At 37.7% G+C, this 20,482-nt stretch overlaps 1 protein-coding gene and 1 long non-coding RNA gene across 3 annotated transcripts in view; both read left to right on the top strand.

Annotated features, from left to right (window-relative positions):
• The first annotated feature begins 1,596 nt into the window (after nucleotides 1–1,596).
• On the top strand, nucleotides 1,597–7,472 carry LOC110049055 (uncharacterized). 2 transcript variants are annotated; one of them, XR_002296707.2, is made up of 4 exons: nucleotides 1,597–1,717; nucleotides 3,409–3,493; nucleotides 4,874–4,936; nucleotides 6,588–7,472. It is a non-coding gene; the product is annotated as an uncharacterized LOC110049055 (long non-coding RNA). The 2 variants fall into 2 exon arrangements; XR_002296706.2 differs by having other exon boundaries at nucleotides 3,406–3,493.
• A 9,463-nt stretch (nucleotides 7,473–16,935) lies between these two features.
• Nucleotides 16,936–20,482, top strand: part of LOC149118207 (uncharacterized) — a 10,363-nt gene continuing 6,816 nt past the window's right edge. The window contains exon 1 of the mRNA XM_089291622.1: nucleotides 16,936–17,069. The gene's annotated coding sequence lies outside the window, so the exon portion shown is untranslated. The remainder of the gene's footprint in view (nucleotides 17,070–20,482) is intronic.

The following is a 20,482-nucleotide window of genomic DNA, read 5'->3' as shown; positions in this document are numbered from 1 at the left end:
ACCCCCCCACCCAACCCACCATCACACTCTAGCTCGACTCTTTTTTCCATCAAGAACCAGGCAACACAGCTGACCTTCCGCCTTCCTTCCCCCGCGCCTCTACATGCGCGCAGTTAACTCCTATTAGGAGTCCAGAATTTATTTTGTAGAGGGTCTCTTGTTTTTCATTTAGCATTTTCATTCTTTTCCGGGGTGCGCCTTATCTTCCTGGGGTGCCAATATGCAAATCACTATTCGTAGAATTCATTTGAATTTAAAATTTCCTTTTAATTTTATTCAATTTTTGATGTCACCTTTGCACGCGGTTTGTACAAGAAATGCAAAATGGAAGCACTGAATTTTCGAAAACATTTCCCTCTGTATCAAGCAGTTTCTTAGAGCAACCTATTCGTCTGAAGTAATCCCGTTGTTTGCCGCTTCACAAACTGATGTTGCAACCTCTGGTGAAATGAGCGCATGGCATCGGTAGACCGAGATAAACTGATTTGGGCCGTATCTCTACAAGAGGTAACTTACTTAGCTGTACATCCGCTTTGCTTTTCGTTTTAGACGTTGTAGTATTTATCTCAGTACTTCAGCACTCGTTGTTCCGTTTGACAAGCACTCTAAGTTTGCAATTTTGTACCAGGCTAGTTTTTTAACTCGAAAGAGTGGTTTTCAATGATTGCGACAAATGAGAACGTTTGGTTAAAGTTTCATTAATGATATCATATTGAATAGGGTTACAAAACTCTGAATTTTACTTCTGTAGAACGAAATGAACTCAGTTTTGAATGACTGACTTTGCTTGTATTGCAAGGTCAGAAATTTTTGTGAGTTCAATCTTCTTTTTTGCTTACCGTAAATCTTCGAATTAGCGCCCGGGGCGCTTATTTAAAATTTAGGAGAAGACGAGGGGTGCTTATTCGAGGGAGGCGCTTAATCGAGGGGGCGCTTATTTAATTTTTCCCAAATCGTGGTCAGTTATGATCGGTTTCTTTTTGCAATGTATGTATGTGTCACTCCCTCAGAAGTCTCAGAAGGATCCTGTCTCTCTTGAAGAACTACATAATATAACCCCTTTAGCCGGTCTAGACCTACTGCATAAGGTTGTTGGGCTTTAGGCGATATATCAGCCGATCTTTACTGCCATCCTTTGCGACGGTCAATGTGCAGTGCTTGAATGAGTCGGTAACCATTTACTTATGATTGAAAATGACCAAGAGGCCATGACCTCATTTTCTCTTGAAATGACCAAGGCTGTACATCCTTTCTTGTCTTAGTACTTTTCCGTAGGGGGAGGGGAAGGGGGCGATTCTTCGAGGGGAGGCGCTTACTTTAAATTTTGGCCTATAGGAGAGGCGCTCATTTGAAGGGGACGCCTATTTGGGGGGAGGCGCTAATTCGAGGATTTACGGTATGTCAGTTATGGTAAAACTACAATAGGTTGCTATCTTGAAAGGAAATATCAAAAGCGGCAGATTGACTTGATGAATGTACCATCAAGGGGTTCTCAAAATTCCATTATTTCTACTCAGTTACTGCAGAACGAAGTTTTAACTCTCGCTCCGTCATCTTATTACGTTTTAATGACGTCATAACGTCGCCATCTCAGATCCGTTTCCCGGCAACCTCGTCCCCAGGGCCTTCTCCTGGAGATTTTCAAAATGGCGGCTCAGCCGCCCGCCATTCTGAAAAGACGCGGTTGAGTTTCCCGGTTGAAAGCATCGTCATTCTGGTAAGATAATAATCTAAAATTGTCAAATGGAATTTTTTAAAAAGGAGAAATTATGTAATGCTGCTCAAGAAAACGGGAAAAATGGACAGAATTCCGTCAAAAAGACCAAGTTTGGCTTGTCTGGCACGTCAAAATGAAACTCAAAATGACGCCAAGAATGTCAGGGATAAGGATTGGCTTTAACCCGGTTTAACTGATGGCCGAGAATCGGTTAAAATGAACTGTCAGCTGAGAAATGAAACAATTTTTAGCTGGTAGCTGAGATCCGAGTTCTGTAAAATTTTCTGACAGCTTAGAAAGACTCTGAAAGATAAACTTCAGCTTAAAGTTGTGAACAAAATTCGGACTGCAAACTGCAGACTAGTTACAAAAATGCAGACTCGGTGCAAAATGCTGAGACTGCAGACTGGGTACTAAATGCAGACTGCAAACTGCAGAGGTGATGGACAAAACACTGACCCCTAGTCCATGGACTACCCTAATGGACTAACCAAATGGACTACCCTAAAATGGACTACCCCTAAAAAATACTATTTCAGATGAGTGGTATGTTAAGAAGCTGCGATTTTTATACTTACACTGCGCGGAGGATGCTTTTCTTTTCGTTCCGCATCGCCTTCAGCCGCCATTTTGAACTGAGTCTCACAAAACCACAAAAATTTCCACATAATTATAGTCCAGGCCAGCCAAGAATAATACTGCTTCCACTCCACTCTGAATTTTTGTAGCGTAGTTGTTGGAATTTTTTGCTGTCCCATAGCTTTATCCTCATTCCAGAAGACTAGCGGCTTCTGTGCCATAATTTTTGGCACAAAACAAGCAAAACAAATCATGAGTAACATCCTGAAGATCATTTCGTCTGTTCAAGAAAGACTGAGCTACTGAATCACATGGGAGCAAGATTGAGTTGTCCACCGAATATTTGATTTGATTTGAGTCTACACTTTTTGTGTACAGCGGTTGTTTTATTCAGTGTAGTTATTCAAAATGGCGGCTGAAGGCGATGCGGAACGAAAAGAAAAGCATCCTCCATGCAGTGTAAGTATATAATCGCAGCTTCTTAACATACCACTCATCTGAAATAGTATTTTTTAGGGATAGTCCATTTTAGGGTAGTCCATTTGAGTAGTCCATTAGGATAGTCCATGGACTAGGGGTCAGTGTTCTGTCCATCACCAACTGCAGACCAGCTACAAAATGCAGGCCCCAAACTGCAGACCGGGTAGAAGATGCAGACTTGGTACAAAATGCAGACTGCAGACTGCAGAGTAGGTACAAAGTGCAGACTGCAGACTGCAGACTGTTCCAGACTGGGTACAAAATGTAGACCTGATGCAAAATGACTGTGCATTGGCCCATTACCCTCCTCCCTCCCCTAATGACAAATGCTGAGGGAACACAAGTTGCAGGCAAGATTTTCCACTACATTTTTGAATTCTCCCACGCTTTCTTGAGTGGTTCTATAACTTGATAGAAACACTTCCAGAAAAATAAAGGAAAACACAGTTGTAACTTTTTTCACTTTTCACTGTGCCGTCATTACATTAACAGCTTGTGTTTAGTTCTCTGTTTCACTCAAATTATAGAAGTATGAAGTAGCTCTTGGTGCAAGCTTCTTTCATGGATTGTTGTCTTCTAAAAAGTTACAGTAACTGTTCCTAATGTTATTGCCTTTTTTTTCTTGCTAGCAGGACAAAATGCAAGCTAAGCCAAACATGAAGGGGTATCTTGAAGTGTACATGGATGGAATACCTGAGAGGGCATTGCACTAGCCAGGTTAGTTCATACTTTTGCCTAATAACTGTATCATAGTTGCATCTTAGCTATGTCAGGCAACCAGATTCAATAAAGAAAATCAAACACTTGCAACAGATTCTTTGGAAAATTGAACAAAATCAGTAGGAGAGATTAATGTAGCCATGTTAAAGGAGCTTTAAAAATTTAAAGTTTAAAATTTTTTCATGTGGTACCAAATTATTATCAAACACGCAAAACGAAGCATCTAGTAAATATATTACACTCTACATTATACTTGAAGGGAGGAATCTGTGTAAACAAACTGGTTTGTAGCACTGACCTTATACAATGGAGTACTGTTGTTGATGACTATTCTTTTGCTGGGGAAGGGACCCAATTAATGTTGAGCAACAGTCTATGTTGCTTCATGGGTGATCAGCTTAACATTTCTAAAATTAAGATTTAAAAAAATACAGTATCAAACATAATCGTGAAGAAATTATAAGTTAAAGAGAATATTGAGAAAGTGATCTCAAAAAGAAATTCTGTTGATATTAGCAATACTATGTACATAAATAAGGGGAATTTGTATATTGACTAAGGGCATAAAAATTAAACCACCCTCTGAATTTTGCATCAAATATAATTTAAGGTAAGATATGCATTTTTAGTTTGGCGATATGTTTTGTGAAGTTCTTAGTGAAGAAGATTCCATCTTTTCCAGAGTACCAATTTTTTTTTAAAAAAATCATTTTTTACTAGAAGGTACAAAATATCTTCACAGGCCTGTCTTTTGTTGTTCTTCTTACAGAAAATAATGAACAAGAATCATTTGAATGTTACAAAAGTATTTGAAAAGGATATTGTTTTTGTTCTCTACAAATAATGAGGCACTATGTACAATGCAACTCTGATATCTTCTTGATTCGATCATGACAAATTTGGTATGTAAATAGTTGCCATTTGTTTTGTGGAAAATGAGAAAGACGCTGGTCTAATGTCTAGGGCACTGGACTGCAGGTCATGCAGTCTTTGGTTTGAACTAGTGGTTAGGGTCATAGCATTAATAATGTTCTTGGGTAAGAAACTTTACTCTCACAGTGCCTCTCTCCGACTAGGTGTACAAATGGGTTCTGGGTGAATTTAATGCCGGGGTTTAACCCTGTGACAGACTAGCATCCCATCCAGGGGGGAGTAGAAATGCTCCTTTTCAGTTAATGCCTCAGAAACTGGGATAAGTTGCAGCAGTATTGATCCCTTGGCCTGACTCAGACTTAACCTTGCCTTTATTTGTCGAAACTCCCCCTGCAGGGTTGAAACTTTAAAAGTGTGATGACTCTTTTGAACTTTGGAGTTTGTAAAACGTATTAGAGAACACTTGGCCGCACAAAGGTTAAAACACTTGCTCTTTCTCACTAGATACAAAGATAGAAGAAAAGAAAGAAGAACGAAATCAAATATAGACATTGGATCCCATACTCGGTGAGTCTCACTTTTCTTTGTGTTTGGTTGGAGGGGTTATTAATTACTTCATAGTACCTGTACTTGTCGAGGAATAATGGCACACAATGCAGGCAGAAAAGAAATTGAAGAAACAATTTTAATGTGGCCAGATATCCTAGCCCCTCAGGGGTAGGGTATACAAACATTCATTAATATTACAATCCCTGGGGTACCGTTGTTGAAGCATATTTTTTGGGGGGATGAGGAAACCAATTGGATCAACAATCAATTTCTCTTCTTTACCATTTAGCCTCATGGGTGATCAGCTTAATATTTCTTCTCGCGGTCTCAAAAATTAATAATTATAAGGAATAGTTAGGCGAATTGAGAACATGATCCCAAAAAAAGAAATTGCGTTGACTTTTAGCAAAACTATTAGAAATTTAAAACCAGTAACAAGAATTTGTATGTTGACTAAGGACGCTGAGTAAAGCAAGTGATGAGAAGAGAGATTGATAACGCGGAAATTTAAATGTGAAAGGGACCATTAATGTCGCCAAAGCCGACCGTGTTTGCAAGATGAGAAAAATATTATGATGCTGCATTTGCAAAAATCATCATCCACTTGACTTGACGCGGAAGTTTCTCAGCACAAATCATGACGGGCCAGCTCGCCAGATTTTTTTTTTCAATAAAACGCAAGGCTTATCGCTATTCAGTGTACGTCATAAATTCTCAAACTGTTTCTCTGCTGTTCCTCATAACCAAGAACACTTATTGCATTAATCTAAGAATTAATATTTGGAACTCTACTTAAATATCTGTTCCTCTATCATGCACTGAATTTTTCACATCCTTGAAAATCCAGTACTCGACAGTCCAATGACACGTTTTTTAGCATTCAGAAAGCACGCCTTGTGTGCCTACATGCATGTTGTTGATTTCTTTTTGTGATTTCTGATGTTACTGGCAAACGTTCTTGAAATACTTAATAGCTCTCAAAGTGGAAATATTAAATTTTCAGCCGTAGAGTAAGATTCATAAAAACAGTTTAATTTTTTTGTAAACATAATCAGGATTTTGTCAGATTTAGCCCTTTTTGTAGGGTTGCCAGATCAAGGTGAAAAAACAAAACAATCTCATGTATTTAATTGTAATTGTCACGCCCTGCCCCTTTGGTTTTAAACTTCATTCAAAAGCAGAAATGCATGACGCTGAAGTCTAATAGGTGAAAACGGTTTTCGCTTGTTCGCGCGAGTAATGTACTGAACAACATTTTGGATTACAAACAAACTTTAAGTCTTGCGATTCGTTTGGTAGAAGCGTCAGGAAAAATTATATAACGTTTACTTCAAAAGTGTCAAGCTACAATGTTTGCTTTCACTAGTTGTTAAAGATCAGAGACAATTTAAATTCATCCTCGTAAAGAAGAAAAATGCAAATATTGCCAGTGTTGTAGGCGACATTTTACCCGTGGAATTTTGAGCGTGCCGTTTTGCCAAGCTTAAACCCTACAAATAAAGGTTAATTTTAGAATATTGTAATCTAGCCGGGCCTTATTATTTCGTGTTGCTTTTTTTTTGCGCTCAAAGTTGTTCTTAAAGTCATTATGTAAACTCATATATGTACAATTGTCAATGTTTAGTGCTTTCGTATGTTTAATTTGTCTTTGTATTGATATTTCTTTCAGGCTGCCATCTCCAGTGTACATCACCCGGCATCAGCATTAACATGGAGAAAGAAGCAAAGGAAACCAAACTGCGTCATTTAGATGTTTCATCAGTGGATCATGTATCATAAACGAGGTAGACTTAGATTTATCACGATAGGTTTTCTTGCTACAAGACTGTATTTCACAAAACTCTAGAGCCCAAAGAAATTATCGGAGCTTTTGTGACTATTTCACGGGTTTAGTAAAATCTTGTTAGTTTTCGAGCAAGCAGTGGATTGAATTACAAGTCCGTCGCTTTGAACGCAATATAGCTGATATTCGTTTATCTCGATTAATTTTTTGCGATAAGATTTTTCAAGCCTGGTAGGCTTGTCAGCTTTTTCACGAAACCCGTTAAACTAAATTCAGTAATCTTTATTAAGTCAAACAACTCAACGAAATTACTGTATAATTGTCTAGAATCAATTTCACGAATTTAATAAAATCTTACCTGTTTTCAAGGAAGTATTGGATTTATTGAAAGGTTGCGCTTTTAAAAGGGCTTAGAAAGAAAAAAATTGTTCTTGGAAAAAAAAGTCTGCAATTTTAAATGGTGTCTGGTTTTGAGTCAAATTTATACTAAGTCTTTTGGCGGAAAAAATCTTGCACTCTGTAGAATTTTTCCCATCAAAAGTCAAAGTATATGTTTGATTTCTGGCTAGACTCTGTTCAAAAGCGCAGAATTTTTTTTCTATTCGGCAACCCTACATAGTCAAAAAATAGTAAAAGAGATAGCCTACATTCCGACTAGTTTCCAGGCCCTTTTAAAAGCGCAATTTTTAAAATTTTTTTTTACTTATTCAAATTGTTTGTAAGTGAATTTTAATTATATTATTGAAAAGGCAATAAAAGTTATATTGAAGACGCGTGTGTAATTGATTTCTATTTGCTGTAGTATTTTTATTGTCATTCGTATTAATATTTTTAACAATGTTAAGACAATGTACACAATAAGAACCTCCACTTGCTGTTTTCATTTCATTTTATTGTATTGTTTTGCGATAAGTAACTAATTAATTAATTAAAAATTAGTTAAATTTAATTACAAGGTGTGACAAGAAATTTCTCGTCCAAAAACTAAGACTTTTGGCGGGAAATTTAAGAAAATTTGCACAGCGTTTCCCCTGACAACATTTTCAAGACAAAAACAATAAGGAGTCAAACTGAAAACTTTTTCCCCAAAAAACTTATTACACCATCACGCACAAAAACTATTACAATTTTTGAATATAACCGTTCATTCGTAAAAATTTCTTTCAAGATGGTGTATACAACAAACTAGACATTTTCCGCTATTTTGAACGATGTGCGAACATGGCGAGATATACAACGTTTGTTTGGTAATACGAAGTCAAATAATTTCTGTGAAATTTAATAACTGAATTATTCACAGTCTGAAGACTTAAGATAAATGACAAAATATTTTACCGGCCAACTATGAGGTTTGAAACTGTTCTGGAAAGCGTGTAACTGCGTTTAAAGTTTTCCAACATTTTTGTGCAAGATTAAATCATATTTTGGAGAAAAAAATCCAGCCAATTGTTACAAACGTATGAAAACTCAATTACACGCTTTCCAGTTCAGCTTCATTCCTCAAAGATACCAGTAAAACATTTTGCCAAATATCCAAAGTCTACAGACTGTGAATAATTCAGAAATTAAACTTCACGGAAATTATTTGACATCGTATTACCAAACAAACACTGTTCAACGCCATGTTTACACATAGTTCAAAATGGCGGGAAAAAAGCGAAACGGTCTACAAGTACTACATGGCAAGATATAAATTAATTTGTGACCAATTAGAGAAAATAAATCCGCCCGCTTTCACAACCGTTCAACGAAAACCCGACCGATGTATTTTGGAAAATTTTTACTTCAATCTTTAATCGATTATACATTTTTTCACGTTGGGCAAATCAAAATATCTCAGTCTCTGTAATAGATTGCCATGTTGTCCTTTCGACCGTTTCACTCGACAAAATAAAGGACAGTGTTTGTAAAACAAGACATGATACAGAGCTAAAACCATTCGAATGTCTGCCAATTTCAACCCGACCCTGTTATATGAGCGTTTTGGAAAAAATTATGCCAAAGTTAGTTAACAATTTTCTTCTCCGATTTCATTTCGCGTCCTCGTTTCGCTCTGTTATCTTGTCTTATTAAACAACCAAGCTTAACATCTTAAAACCCAAGAATGGCAAACAGCGATTTTCTCCTTACAAGATCATCAAAATGTCAAGAGAGAGGTAACGAGAATATAGAAACCATCGACTAAGGGATGTTTTGAGACAAAACTACCAAATTATCCGAACTAAGATTAACAAAATGTGGGGCAAAAAGTAAGGAGAAATGCTATTTCCAAACTTGCTTTTAACAGGTTAAACTAAGTCCTTAATATCATTACGAAACGTCTGGTTCAAAGAACATTAAAATTGAGCAGCGTTTTTGTTTAACATCAAACATTTGTTTAGAATCTGGACATTCCAAGAGATCACATGAACCACGAAAATTACACAAAAGCCAAACAGATAAAGCACCGAAATTGATTTATAATCGCTTTTTATCGAAACATTTGTATGAAACTAAAATGCCTCCGTGTAAAATTACCGATGAGAAGTATTCATGAATTGTCAAAGAAAAAAATTAAAGTGTCGTTTTTATGCTCGAAAGAAAAAAAGCTTTCTAAACAGCAAAGTCTCATTTTGGAAAAAGGCTTCAAGAAATTATCAGAAACTTGTACCTATTTAGTCACGACAGCAGCCAAACAAGCTGATCCGAAAACTATCTGATAGATTTTGGCGTGAAGATTAGTAATTTCAATATAGTTTTAATTACATGAAGTCTTACAACTGAAAACCAATTTAAAAAAAATATTTTTTTTCTTAGACCTTGAAAAAAGTTCCAAAAATAATTTATCTCAAAATAAACTTCACTGACTGGTTTTGGATGAAAATCATGCAAATTTCTGCAAGTGAACAGTTTGTAGGACAACGTGGTCTAAATTACAGAATTCAATTAAGTCACGATGTTTTCTGTAATTCATAGGTTGCAAATTTGCGATGAAAAACTCGACAAGTTGTAAAAGAAATAGAAAATATATCGATCGGTATTTTTTGGCCACATGAAATTTAGCAATCAAGACAATTGATTTCCACAAATTGTACGGTATTTATAAAATATAAAATTTGATTCGATACGAATTGGTATTTACGTCTCACCGCGAACCAGGTAGCCAATCGTAAGGCGACTTCTTTTGGACGATGCTAGTACTTAATAGATTTCCTTGATCTTTTTAAGCTTTTTAAGAACCAGACATACGTAATGATTACACCCAGAATTACAACTTGAAGAGAACATGGGCACGTTTGGTATCCTTCGTGTACTCTTTTATCTTCGATTTCAACAAAAATAATAAGAGCAATTTAATGAATAAAAATCTTATCCAATCACGACTAGAAAGAGGACTTATTTCTTGGCCAACCGAGTTTATTTTTTATTGTTTATACGTTCCCATGTTCTCGTGTGTCTCCGTTTCCATGGGAATGTTAAAGTGGCACTCGATAGTCCCAATATCTACCCCTTAATCCCAAACAGCGACAACACGGGAAATTTTTTTTCAAAAATAATCAAGACAATTCGTTTCTGCGATGTCATTGTGTTGTCAAAAATAAAGAAAATTCTCCTTCAGAAGATGCTGTCTTGATGACTTGATGTACTTCCGTATTCTCAGCACTGATACTGTAAGAAATCTATGCTAATCATTAAAGAGATTTGCTATTTTGAACGAGGTACTGAAAAAGCTATCAAAATGCAGTGCCACCTCAACATGTTTCCCCTTAACTATGTAAAATAGTGGCTCGAGCTATCAATTTGGAGTAAATGAGTATTTTTGAGCATTTTTGAGAACAAGACGATCCAGTTCGAATTTTCCAAAAGGAAAATGAGGTTTAAAATGACATGATTTTCAAGGCATTAATTATGGAGCGAACTTTCTCTCTCTTGTAAGCCACTATTTTACATTGCAGCTAGTATCTTTATGATTAAGTCTTATCTTCTCCAGCAATGAATTTTCTTCCGTCATCCCGCGTCTTCTCAATCTCGTCTTTACTTTTCTATACAAGAAAGAAATAAAAAAAACATGATTAGATCATCGCTAAAATGAAACAAGAACGTTTGAATACGATTACCAATAAACTCTCAGTGCCGAGAACTTCGCTATGACAAAAACTCGCAAACTCGGATAAATAGTAAACTCCAGTTATAACAATCTTTGCCAGTAAGACGGTCTTTTTTCATTAAAATACAATTGAATTTAGTTACGTAAGTTTAACAATGGACGTAATAAACGCCAATTCAAAAAAAAAAAAAATCATAAGATAACGTCCAGAATGCCGACATATAAAATTCAACACGTGGTCACTGAAAACTATTTTGCAAGAGCAAAAATTTGACAACAAAATATTCCTTATCAAAATTGCTTTTCTGGCGCGGAGTCTTGCCGTCCAGCTCAGCTCAGTCAATTCATTTTAAGTCCAGGAGCACTGTTCTGAATTTCGAAAGCTCGCCGCGTGTAAACTTCAACGAGCGAATTTAAATTTCGACAGACGGCAAATTTGACGTATAAATGTTCAGGAATATGCAGGAATAGGTACTCACCAATATTTAAACTGCTTTGGAGCTGACAGTTGTATTCAAGAGGTTTCTTGACTCTTCAAGCGTATGAACTTGGTGGTGGAAAGGGAGAGGCCACTGGACATCATGACACGTTGACGAACTGTTTGAAATGAAACGAATTCATCAATCTCTCATGAATTAACAATTAGACCCGTAGCCCTTGCGGGCTACGGGTCTAATTGTTTTAGTATCACCCAACTAGTCGGACAGAAAAGGCAATAATAAAGTTAGCAAATGCAAGTTGAAGAAATATTTATTTGGGAATAAAACGAAAGAAAGCGTCACGTTTGATTGCGCCAATTTCGCTACTCGAGGACTATTGCTAATAGTCCTCTAGTAGCGTAGCCAATCAAAATGCAGGATTTGCATTAGTCCACTAGTTGGGTGATACTAATATGGATTATAAACCAAAACCAATAACAGGAAAATGCGTCACACGTATCAGCGAAAGTATTCTTAAAATGCTTGCGCGTTAATAAATTTGTTGTCAGCCACATAAAAGTAAATTCGCCGCTCTCGTGTTGTGATTTCGAGTGTTGGCCCTTCGCTGGCGCTCGAAATATCAGCGAATTCATCGGCGGCTGATTTACTTTGTTTGAAACTTAAAACAAGATAATTTACTGAGTGTTCTTATAGGACTAAGGGCATTATCTGTGTTGCTTCGTGAGTAATGCGAACCTAGAAAAAAAATCGACATTCGAAAGATCGCCAACTCTAAAAAAAGTTGTTCAAAGTAGAGCGCCTCTAATTCAACTACAAAAATACGTGAAATATCCAAAAGTGTTCACCAGAAAAACGCCAAAAGTCGGCCAAAATGTGTATGAAAAATGTATTTTATGGACTTTCCTTCGTATTGTACGATAGATTTTGTGAGCCGTACGGGAGACCGGGAGATTCGGTCTGTATCTGGGAGACTCCTGGATTATCCGGGAGAGTTTGCATAGATGTAATAAGAATGGCCTAAACGACAAACGTCAAAAACTGTCTGTGATGTTTTCTTTTCCTCTAATACAAAATCAATCGAACACAAAAATCAGAGAAAAGCATTCATCTTCATAAGAAACATAAATCTCATTTTGGTGTACAATCAGCTAACAAGAAACGAAAAAAAATTTGAAATTAGCCGTTTGCCCTGAACACCGCTTGAATGGTGTATTTTGAAGATGAATTGCTGTCCATGCAGTTTTTTCCTTTTACATGTAAAGATCGATTTTCTGTTGGATTTTTATAATCGTGTATTAGTTTCTCAAAGTTGAAAAATATTGTTACTCGGGCTGCCTCAATTAATGTCCCTTGGTGTAACTGTACTGAATTGCGCAACTGCGCAGAAAGAACTCGTCAGAGGTGCGCGAAAACGGAGAGAGAGGGGTAGTGTATCCTGTAACAGAGTGTTCACAGCTTCTCAAAGAAAACTACGATAAAATAGGTTATGAACTGTCTTATTCAGTAGTCACTGCCTAATTACTGCCTCTCGCGCGATCATACGTGATATTAATACGCACAAGTGGTCACAATTAGTGACAGTTGATAAAAGAGGGTTTTATTGTTTGAAAAGCGTGGCTCTACTGGCGTTGACCTAAGATGCTCTGTAATGTAGACTGCCCATCAGTCTACATTTCCGATGATAACACCTGTTGTCAAAGCGTATTTCAATCATGACGCAGTCATATATCATAGGCTCATCTTGCTCCGACTCAATCGCGCGACGTTCTTGGGACGTTTGAGAGAACGTGACGTAACAGCCTTTTGTGCCATTTATTCAGTGGCATGTATATAAATGAGTGGCCTTGTATTCTGTTGAGGAGCTTCAGTGTCAATTACCTTATTGTGTGGTATTATTTACCCTGAGCTGTGAAAGCACAAACGCTTTTTAATATTTTCTTCTGACGTAACTTGTGAGTTCTAACAGAGGTCGTACACGCAAGATCTCAGAAAGTGAAGTCCAAAGGCTTTGCTCGCATCTTCCTTTTCAGCTTGGATCACTATACTCTACTTTGTCATCAAATTGCACTCACACAGCGAAGTAAAATTAACACGCTACGTATATCCCTAGACGTTTGAACTGTAGGAAGCCAGTCATTACCAGGTTAGTTACAGTCTTCTCTGTTTCCCTTACTTAGAGACGAGGTGGGCTAACACGATGACCGTTGACCGTCATGCAGTCAACGATGGGGTTAGCACCCGGGTTAGCAAGGGTTGCGTGGGGTCATAATTCAGAGTGTTCTGCTCCTGGGCAAACCCTTTGCCCTCGCCGAGGAGTAATAATCGGAGAACAGATGGTGAACACGCTCTGCTCAGTTGTATCTATAAACACTTGGGTCAAGTAGACTTAAGGTAACGTTAAATGATTTGAGGGCTGTGAGAAAACTTAGGCCATGGTCTTGCAAAATTGTTTTATACGTCAACAGTAAGGAAGGGCAATATAAATAAAAAAGAAAATATAAAAGAAAAAGAAAATTCGATGATTTTTCTACCTTGAACAAGAATAGCAGTTTGTCAAAAGAGGTCGCAAGGCCGAGTTTGACCTCGACAATGATCTCAGTGTGTACTGAAAATCGATATCGCAGAAGGCATAGTGGTGGTGTATCGAAAACTCACACCCTCAGACCTGAAAAACTCAGATCTCGGATGTTTCAAACTCAGGCCCTCGATCCAGCAAGCTGTCTCCAAACTCAGACATCAAAATGTTTTTAGTAAAAGACGCATTTTTTTACGCATTGTTTATACAATATCGTTGCGATATTTCATTCTCCCTTGTTACATAACACATGGTGGTTCGTACGTGCTCAAAAACCAAACGGAACTAGCTTTGCGTGACTGTGTGAAAAATATATTTGCATTCCATCTCGTTTTGCAAAATACACTTAGCCGAGTTTCTGAACTCGGTCTGTATTTGAGACTCGCAGAGGGTGCGAGTTCTCCGGCGAAATACAAGAGAGTATTAATTTTTAAGGTCTGAGTTTTCGAGTGACAGCCTAGGATGTGAATTTTTCAAGCCTGGGGCTTGAATTTTCAGGAGAGACACAGTTGCGTGGCAAGCGATAGTATCAATGAATCACGGCACCCTTTATTATTGAGCGAAAGAGCACTTCAACTTTATTGTTTTCAATAAAATACGAAAGGCTCGGTTTTGAGTTTCTTTGAGCTCTTCGTTCTGCCTATATGAACTACCTCACGGTTACTTCATACAAGGCCCGTGCATCAAGGTCTCAAGTAGGGAGAGAGGGGAGTTGAACACGAATGCCCCAGCGCGTTTGCCAGTTAGAGGGAGCGGAGCCATGTTCTCCCTTGATATCTTCTATGTTAAGTCCCCTAAAATGACCGGAAATGCCTTGCTAGCAGGTGTAAAAAAATCACAAACTTCCAGCGTTTATAAAGCGATGTTTTCAGACAGTTACAAGCTTTTTATACGCATATCCGGCGGTCTTTAAAGTTCAATTTCATATCCTGTAATAACATAGACAAGAAATCAAAAGCTTTCCTCTGGGCGTGTTTAAAGCGTGAAATGACCAAATGGCACTACGAGTAAGAGTTAATGTGGAAAAACGGGTGCCTGTATGTGCGCTTCTCCTTGACAACATTAGTTCTGCCTCAGGAGGTTTTAACTGAGTAAAAAAGCGTAGAAGAGAAATTTGTAATATACGTCGTGTCACATCTTCTCCAGGACGTGAACAAGTTTACCAATAATTCTTATAAATTCGTATATAGTCAACTCCTTTGTTGCTTTGTTTATTGTTCACTAATTTATCTCGTTACTGAAACAAGGGGGGAGGGCTTAAGCCCCAGCTCTTACCCCTGCGCGGTCCCTGTACTGTCATAAAGGTTTTTCTTGGCACAAGAGATTATGATCTTGTTCGCATTATAACTGCACAAGAGATTATCAAGTTGAGTACCTTGATGATCTCTTGAAGTGCATTATTGTTGGCACCTTATAATGGCCTTATGTGCCCAAGGGCACGAAGAGGATTGAATGAGTGAGAGTGAATGTTGGCGTTGGATTTCATAAACATTTGACTGTGCAAACTGTCAGTAATTTGCAAGGTTATGGAGCTTTTTATTTTTTACATAAAATGAAAATACGTAAACCTGTTCTGCCGGCCACACCCAACGCTGAACACAGTGCAGTTCAAAGTTTTCTGGAACGACGCTATTAATTAACGGCCAGTAACAAATCTTTCATTGGACATTTTAAAACGTAGTATTGCAGTTGAGGATTAAAGTTGTATTAAAATACTGTCATTGCCTGGTCATAGCCATCATGGGTTATGAGCCATTATACCACGTTCTACAAATATGATGAGCTTACGCGTAAATTTTGGGGGCGTTTATATTTTCTTTTATTTTAGTTTTCTATATTTTTTTTAATTCCACTCGCCCTTCTTGGATATAAGATGATTATAGCCAATTTGGCGCTACGCGCCTCGTTAGCTATTTACCATTTTATATCTATAAAGCGCGCTTGTGGAATAATTGTTAAATATCAGTAAAAACTGATAAAATTCTCCTGTTTATTTGACATAACAATTGCAACATCTCCCCTCCCTCTATCGCACAGATAATTAGCACTTTTGGCTTCCTTTAACTTGAAACCATGCTTACATTGAGCGGTCACTTTACGCTCTGCAGCGTCAGATACAAGGCTAAGACCGGAAATTTCCGAAAATATCTCCCGTCAGGATCGAGGGGCCACGACCTGTTCCCGGTCAAATCAGTCAGACGACTGTTATTAGAATCCAGGTCCCAAGAATTAGAGCACGAGCTCATAGTAAGTTAGAAGCAAAAACTGAAGATAAGTGTCAACGCTTCCATAGGTCAGTGTCAAACACAACTTTTAATGCCGTCAGTGAATACTTGGCTAATTGTTTCTGATCTAAAGGAGTTTTTAGGGCTTATTTTGAGCCGGGTTTGAAAAGAAGGTATCTTGTTATTGGCAGGAATATTTCATTATCAAAATGGTTCGGGTTACGTCATATTAATTCACAGCGAATCGGAATTTTGCCTGGTAAAATTCCATGACGATTGTGAAACATCCCCTGAGTGGGAAACAATTTCGCAATACAGGATTGTTTTTTGTTCGGTTTTATATATTTGAGGTTTCCAACGTCATAACTCGTCAAACAAAGAAACCAAACGTCAACTCGATCCTTATCTAGCTCTACTTTTCAAACCTTCTTTAGGCATGAAATCGATACAGTATTTTAAAGACCCTAAAGCTTTTAGCGTAACATTAACGAAGAACGATGCAAACTCTTTAAAAAGGTTGTCACGTGACTGAAGTCACGAGCAGCTTGCATGAAAAGCTCTGTTGTAATTGATATTTCAATTTCTAACTTCTTGTTTGTTGTAAACATGGTAAAGAGCACACCCAAGACAGTAACTTTGTTGATTGCACGAGAGCATCACGTCGAAACACTCGTGTAACTCGGGAATAATAGAGACGGCAAAATCCTCAATTACCTAGAAGCAAAGAAAAAAAATTAAAGGAAAATTTTTCTTCACTGGATCCAAAAAAAATCTTGTGACTTTTTTTAACTCTCTGGTAATGCACTTGAAAGGTTCACGACCGGGACTCCCTTCCAACCTGTTTTGATGCATCTTCCGCCAGATAAAAATCGGTGATTGTCATCTGTCAACTAATAGAAAAGAGGATTTTCGTCTTAACTCGATAAACACATATAAATAGCAATGAGCGCACGGGATCAGCGTCGGCAGCACAGCAGACTCAACGTGATACTGGGGTGGTTTTCGAAGGATACAGTCGGGTTAAAGTCATCTGAAATATCCGTAAGTGAAACAATAGCTTTACCTACTTTATATGATTTGTTTCATCTCGTGACTGTGGATTCACGCCAAGCTTTCACAAACTCACGACCCGTGTTGTCTTTCTCGGAAATAAGAGTAGGTTTATACATTTTTTTAAATGTATACAGTTATCAAGAATAGAACTTGTTCCGTTCTCATGTACAATAAGATTGTTCCAATCGAGGAAAAGGCTGAATACGATTGTAAGTGAAACCACTGAAGATATCTGAACGATATGGCGTTTTAATGTCAAGCTGATTGGATTTAATGACAAAACAGTTTCAAATTCACTTTGTTTATCTGTTTTAGATATTGACCATGACTAAAAACATCGCTAACCGAAGTATTTGGAACATTTCTCCCAGTTTATGTAACTTTCCCCCATTTCTCCTTTCTTATACAATTCGTAGTCAAGCGACAACCTTCGCAGAAATTTTCCATCTCATTACAGGTATAATTCCTTATGTGAAATTACAACGAAGGCAACAGTGTTAACGACAACCTGAGGTGCAAATAGAACTGTTAAACTCCCATTGAAAAGTGCAGGGAACAATGAAGTTCCCTTTTCAAGATTGCTTTGAAAACTTGATTGCATTGAGGCGTTAAGTTCCGCATGATATTATCTCCTGAATTGATGCCATGGTTTTTGTTCAAACGTCCACTGAAATAGGTTGTTTTTCTTTGTTTTTGTTTTTCTGAAGTTCACGCGTTTGAAGGACTGTACTAAAATATAGGGATGAGGTGAGGAAGTTCGTCTCAAGGAAAGACGATTGATATTCCCAACTAGTAAACAGCAGTACCATTTCAATTCATGTCCACATGTTAAGCTGTCGCTAGTTATTTTGTGGAGTTTCATTTTTTTCCCATCAACTAAAATAAAATTGGGCTATGATTGCGTGACATCACACCTCTTGCGTTGGGTTGAGCAATGTCTCTTTACTTCCAATCCTTGCTGTTGGATCAGAAGAAATAAGAATAAGGAATCCAAATGTAATTTCTTCAGCGCACTGTATACTTGCATGTCTTGCATCGGGTTTCGTTGAGACAATGAGAACGAATCTGAGAAACATTCGGTAATTTAGACGACAAAATTAAAATAAAGGGTACCAGCCTTGACTTGTTAATGTTGTGCTTGTTTAAAGGTTGAGTTGTCGAGTTTCAGTGTTATTAAAGGTCAAAATAATTTGGAACTGAGCCCTCGCAAGAAGAGAACAAGTTCTGTTGGGCTTATCATTTGTGCCGGGTAATCTATCGATCAAATTTTCAGAGACATCAACATTCCTGTTGGCACACCCTGGGTATTTGAGTTGTCGATGTTCCCAGGGGTGGAATTTGACCACAGGCACTCCAACCTCCTGTTATGTGACATTGTGTAACAGCGAATTTCCAACAGGAATGTAACAAGTTCGAAACATTGAAAAGAAATTCAATAAAAACGACGTACTTTGACTCTTCTTTGTGGTATTTGTGTTTCTGTGGCATTTTGGGGCCGTCGAAGTAAGTCTTTTTTATTTCATTCATTTCCCGTATTTTGAACTGCTAGAAACGATTGTTACATTCCCATACAAACTCTTATATTTACTTTGTTACGCAATGTCATGTTTTTAATCTTCTGGCTCGAAATAAAGGACCTTCAAATGTATCGTTCTAAGTCAAATATCCTGCTTCCTTCCGTTCTGAAGGTGGAAAATATTAAGTTATTTTTGCCACGTATGTCTCGAGGGCAAGGGCTCTAAATGCCCCGGGGGGGGGGGGTACTCCCTTATATAGGCTATATAGGTATGTGCAGCCCCAAAGGATATGGTTTTTCAGCCGTTTTGGGGTATAGATTTTAACTGATTTTGGTCATAAATAGGGTGTGGTCTTTGCAATCTAGCCTTCATATGGTAAGTTTTTAAGATGAAGCCACTTTTTCATCATTATTGAAAAGAAAAACAACAAAAGCCCTTCACAAATTATATCATGGTAACTTAACATTGGTCTGAACTAGGGAACCAATCATAACGCAGGTCTGAAATAGGGTTTTGATTTAAGGGTCAGGTCATAAATAGGGTTTCGAATTTTTGGTCAGGTCATAAATAGGGTAGGGAATATCGCAGATTTTGGTCATAAATAGGGTAAGGGTTTTGGGAAGCGGGCCGCACACCCCCACTCAATTTTTCTGGAAGTAACCCCCCCCCCCCGGGTCTAAATGTCACTAAATGTCACGGACAACTGAACACCAGTTTTGGCCAGAGGATTGAAATTTGAACTACTACTACTACTACTACTTCAAAAGTTCAAATTTCTGAGGGGTAGTCCGAGGGGGATGTTGAAGCTTCCGGTGCATTTCAGTGGTATTTTTTTTTTAAGTTAACACTGATAAAATTAAAAGAGTTGTCTGCGTTCCTAGTTTTTGCACATTTTCCTAACAATGCAGGGATCAAAATTTTAGCTGGTTGATTGTTTATAATTTCAAAAGGCAAGGTCACGGTATTTGAGCTGATTGCGTCATTAATTACGAGTTCTAAATTTCAAACTGACAAAAAACAACAGTCTTTACTTGGAAATCACGGTCACTAAAACAAGCATTATCTGTCGACGAGCACTAAACAAGTTAAGATAAATTACACTTGGAACGTTTTTAACTCTTTAAAGTTATGGTCTGTTTAAATGTTCAACGGAAATATTCCTCGTTTGCGGTTAAGCAAGAGGTTTTCTTCTCTTGTTTTTCCACCCCAGACTATGCCCGTTATTTGATTTTCTTTGTTTCTTTTGTACTTTTCTGTGCTTTTCTGTGTTTCAATCGAGATCAGATTAAACTTGACCTGCAACAAACTTGGCCTTGACTTCGTCTGATTATGTCAGGGTGTCATGCAAGTCTGATCCGCTCCATGACCTTGGTGTTGACCTTGAGGTATTTGATAAATGTTATCACGAGACACCAAGAAAAACGCAAAGAGGACATAAAAAGCCTCGTGACTTGCCCAAGATTATTACCAAAAGCTGAGTTTGAAGTGAGAAATGACAGATTTTTTTTCCTAACTTTGATTCCAGCTTTAAAAATGGAATTCGTGTATGTCAAAATTTTACTATACAGTGGAGCCTGGAACCCTCAAACAAATGTCTGATGGAGCCCTAGAGCAAGGTCTTTGAGCCCAGTAGCATTGCATTTTGCAGGCGGGAGCTTTGCAGTCCTAGCCTTTTTGACGCATTTAGAATTCTGTAAATTAAAGCTCACCATACCATGACAGTGGCTACGTGATCGAATATGACATCAATGTCTGTTTTAACGGGAATTAGTTTACATTAACACTCTAACCTTTTATCAATTATCGAACAATAAGAACTTAGAAGAAACAACCAACCGCGCACGAACGTATTCTTTTCAAGGGTCGGTTATTCCTAGCCCATTG

This window comes from Orbicella faveolata, unplaced genomic scaffold (assembly GCF_042242905.1).
Source record: "Orbicella faveolata isolate gen_17 unplaced genomic scaffold, um_ofav_v1 contig_1, whole genome shotgun sequence".
NCBI classification, from domain to species: Eukaryota; Metazoa; Cnidaria; class Anthozoa; order Scleractinia; family Merulinidae; genus Orbicella; species Orbicella faveolata.
This window is presented reverse-complemented; position numbering and strand designations above follow the sequence as displayed.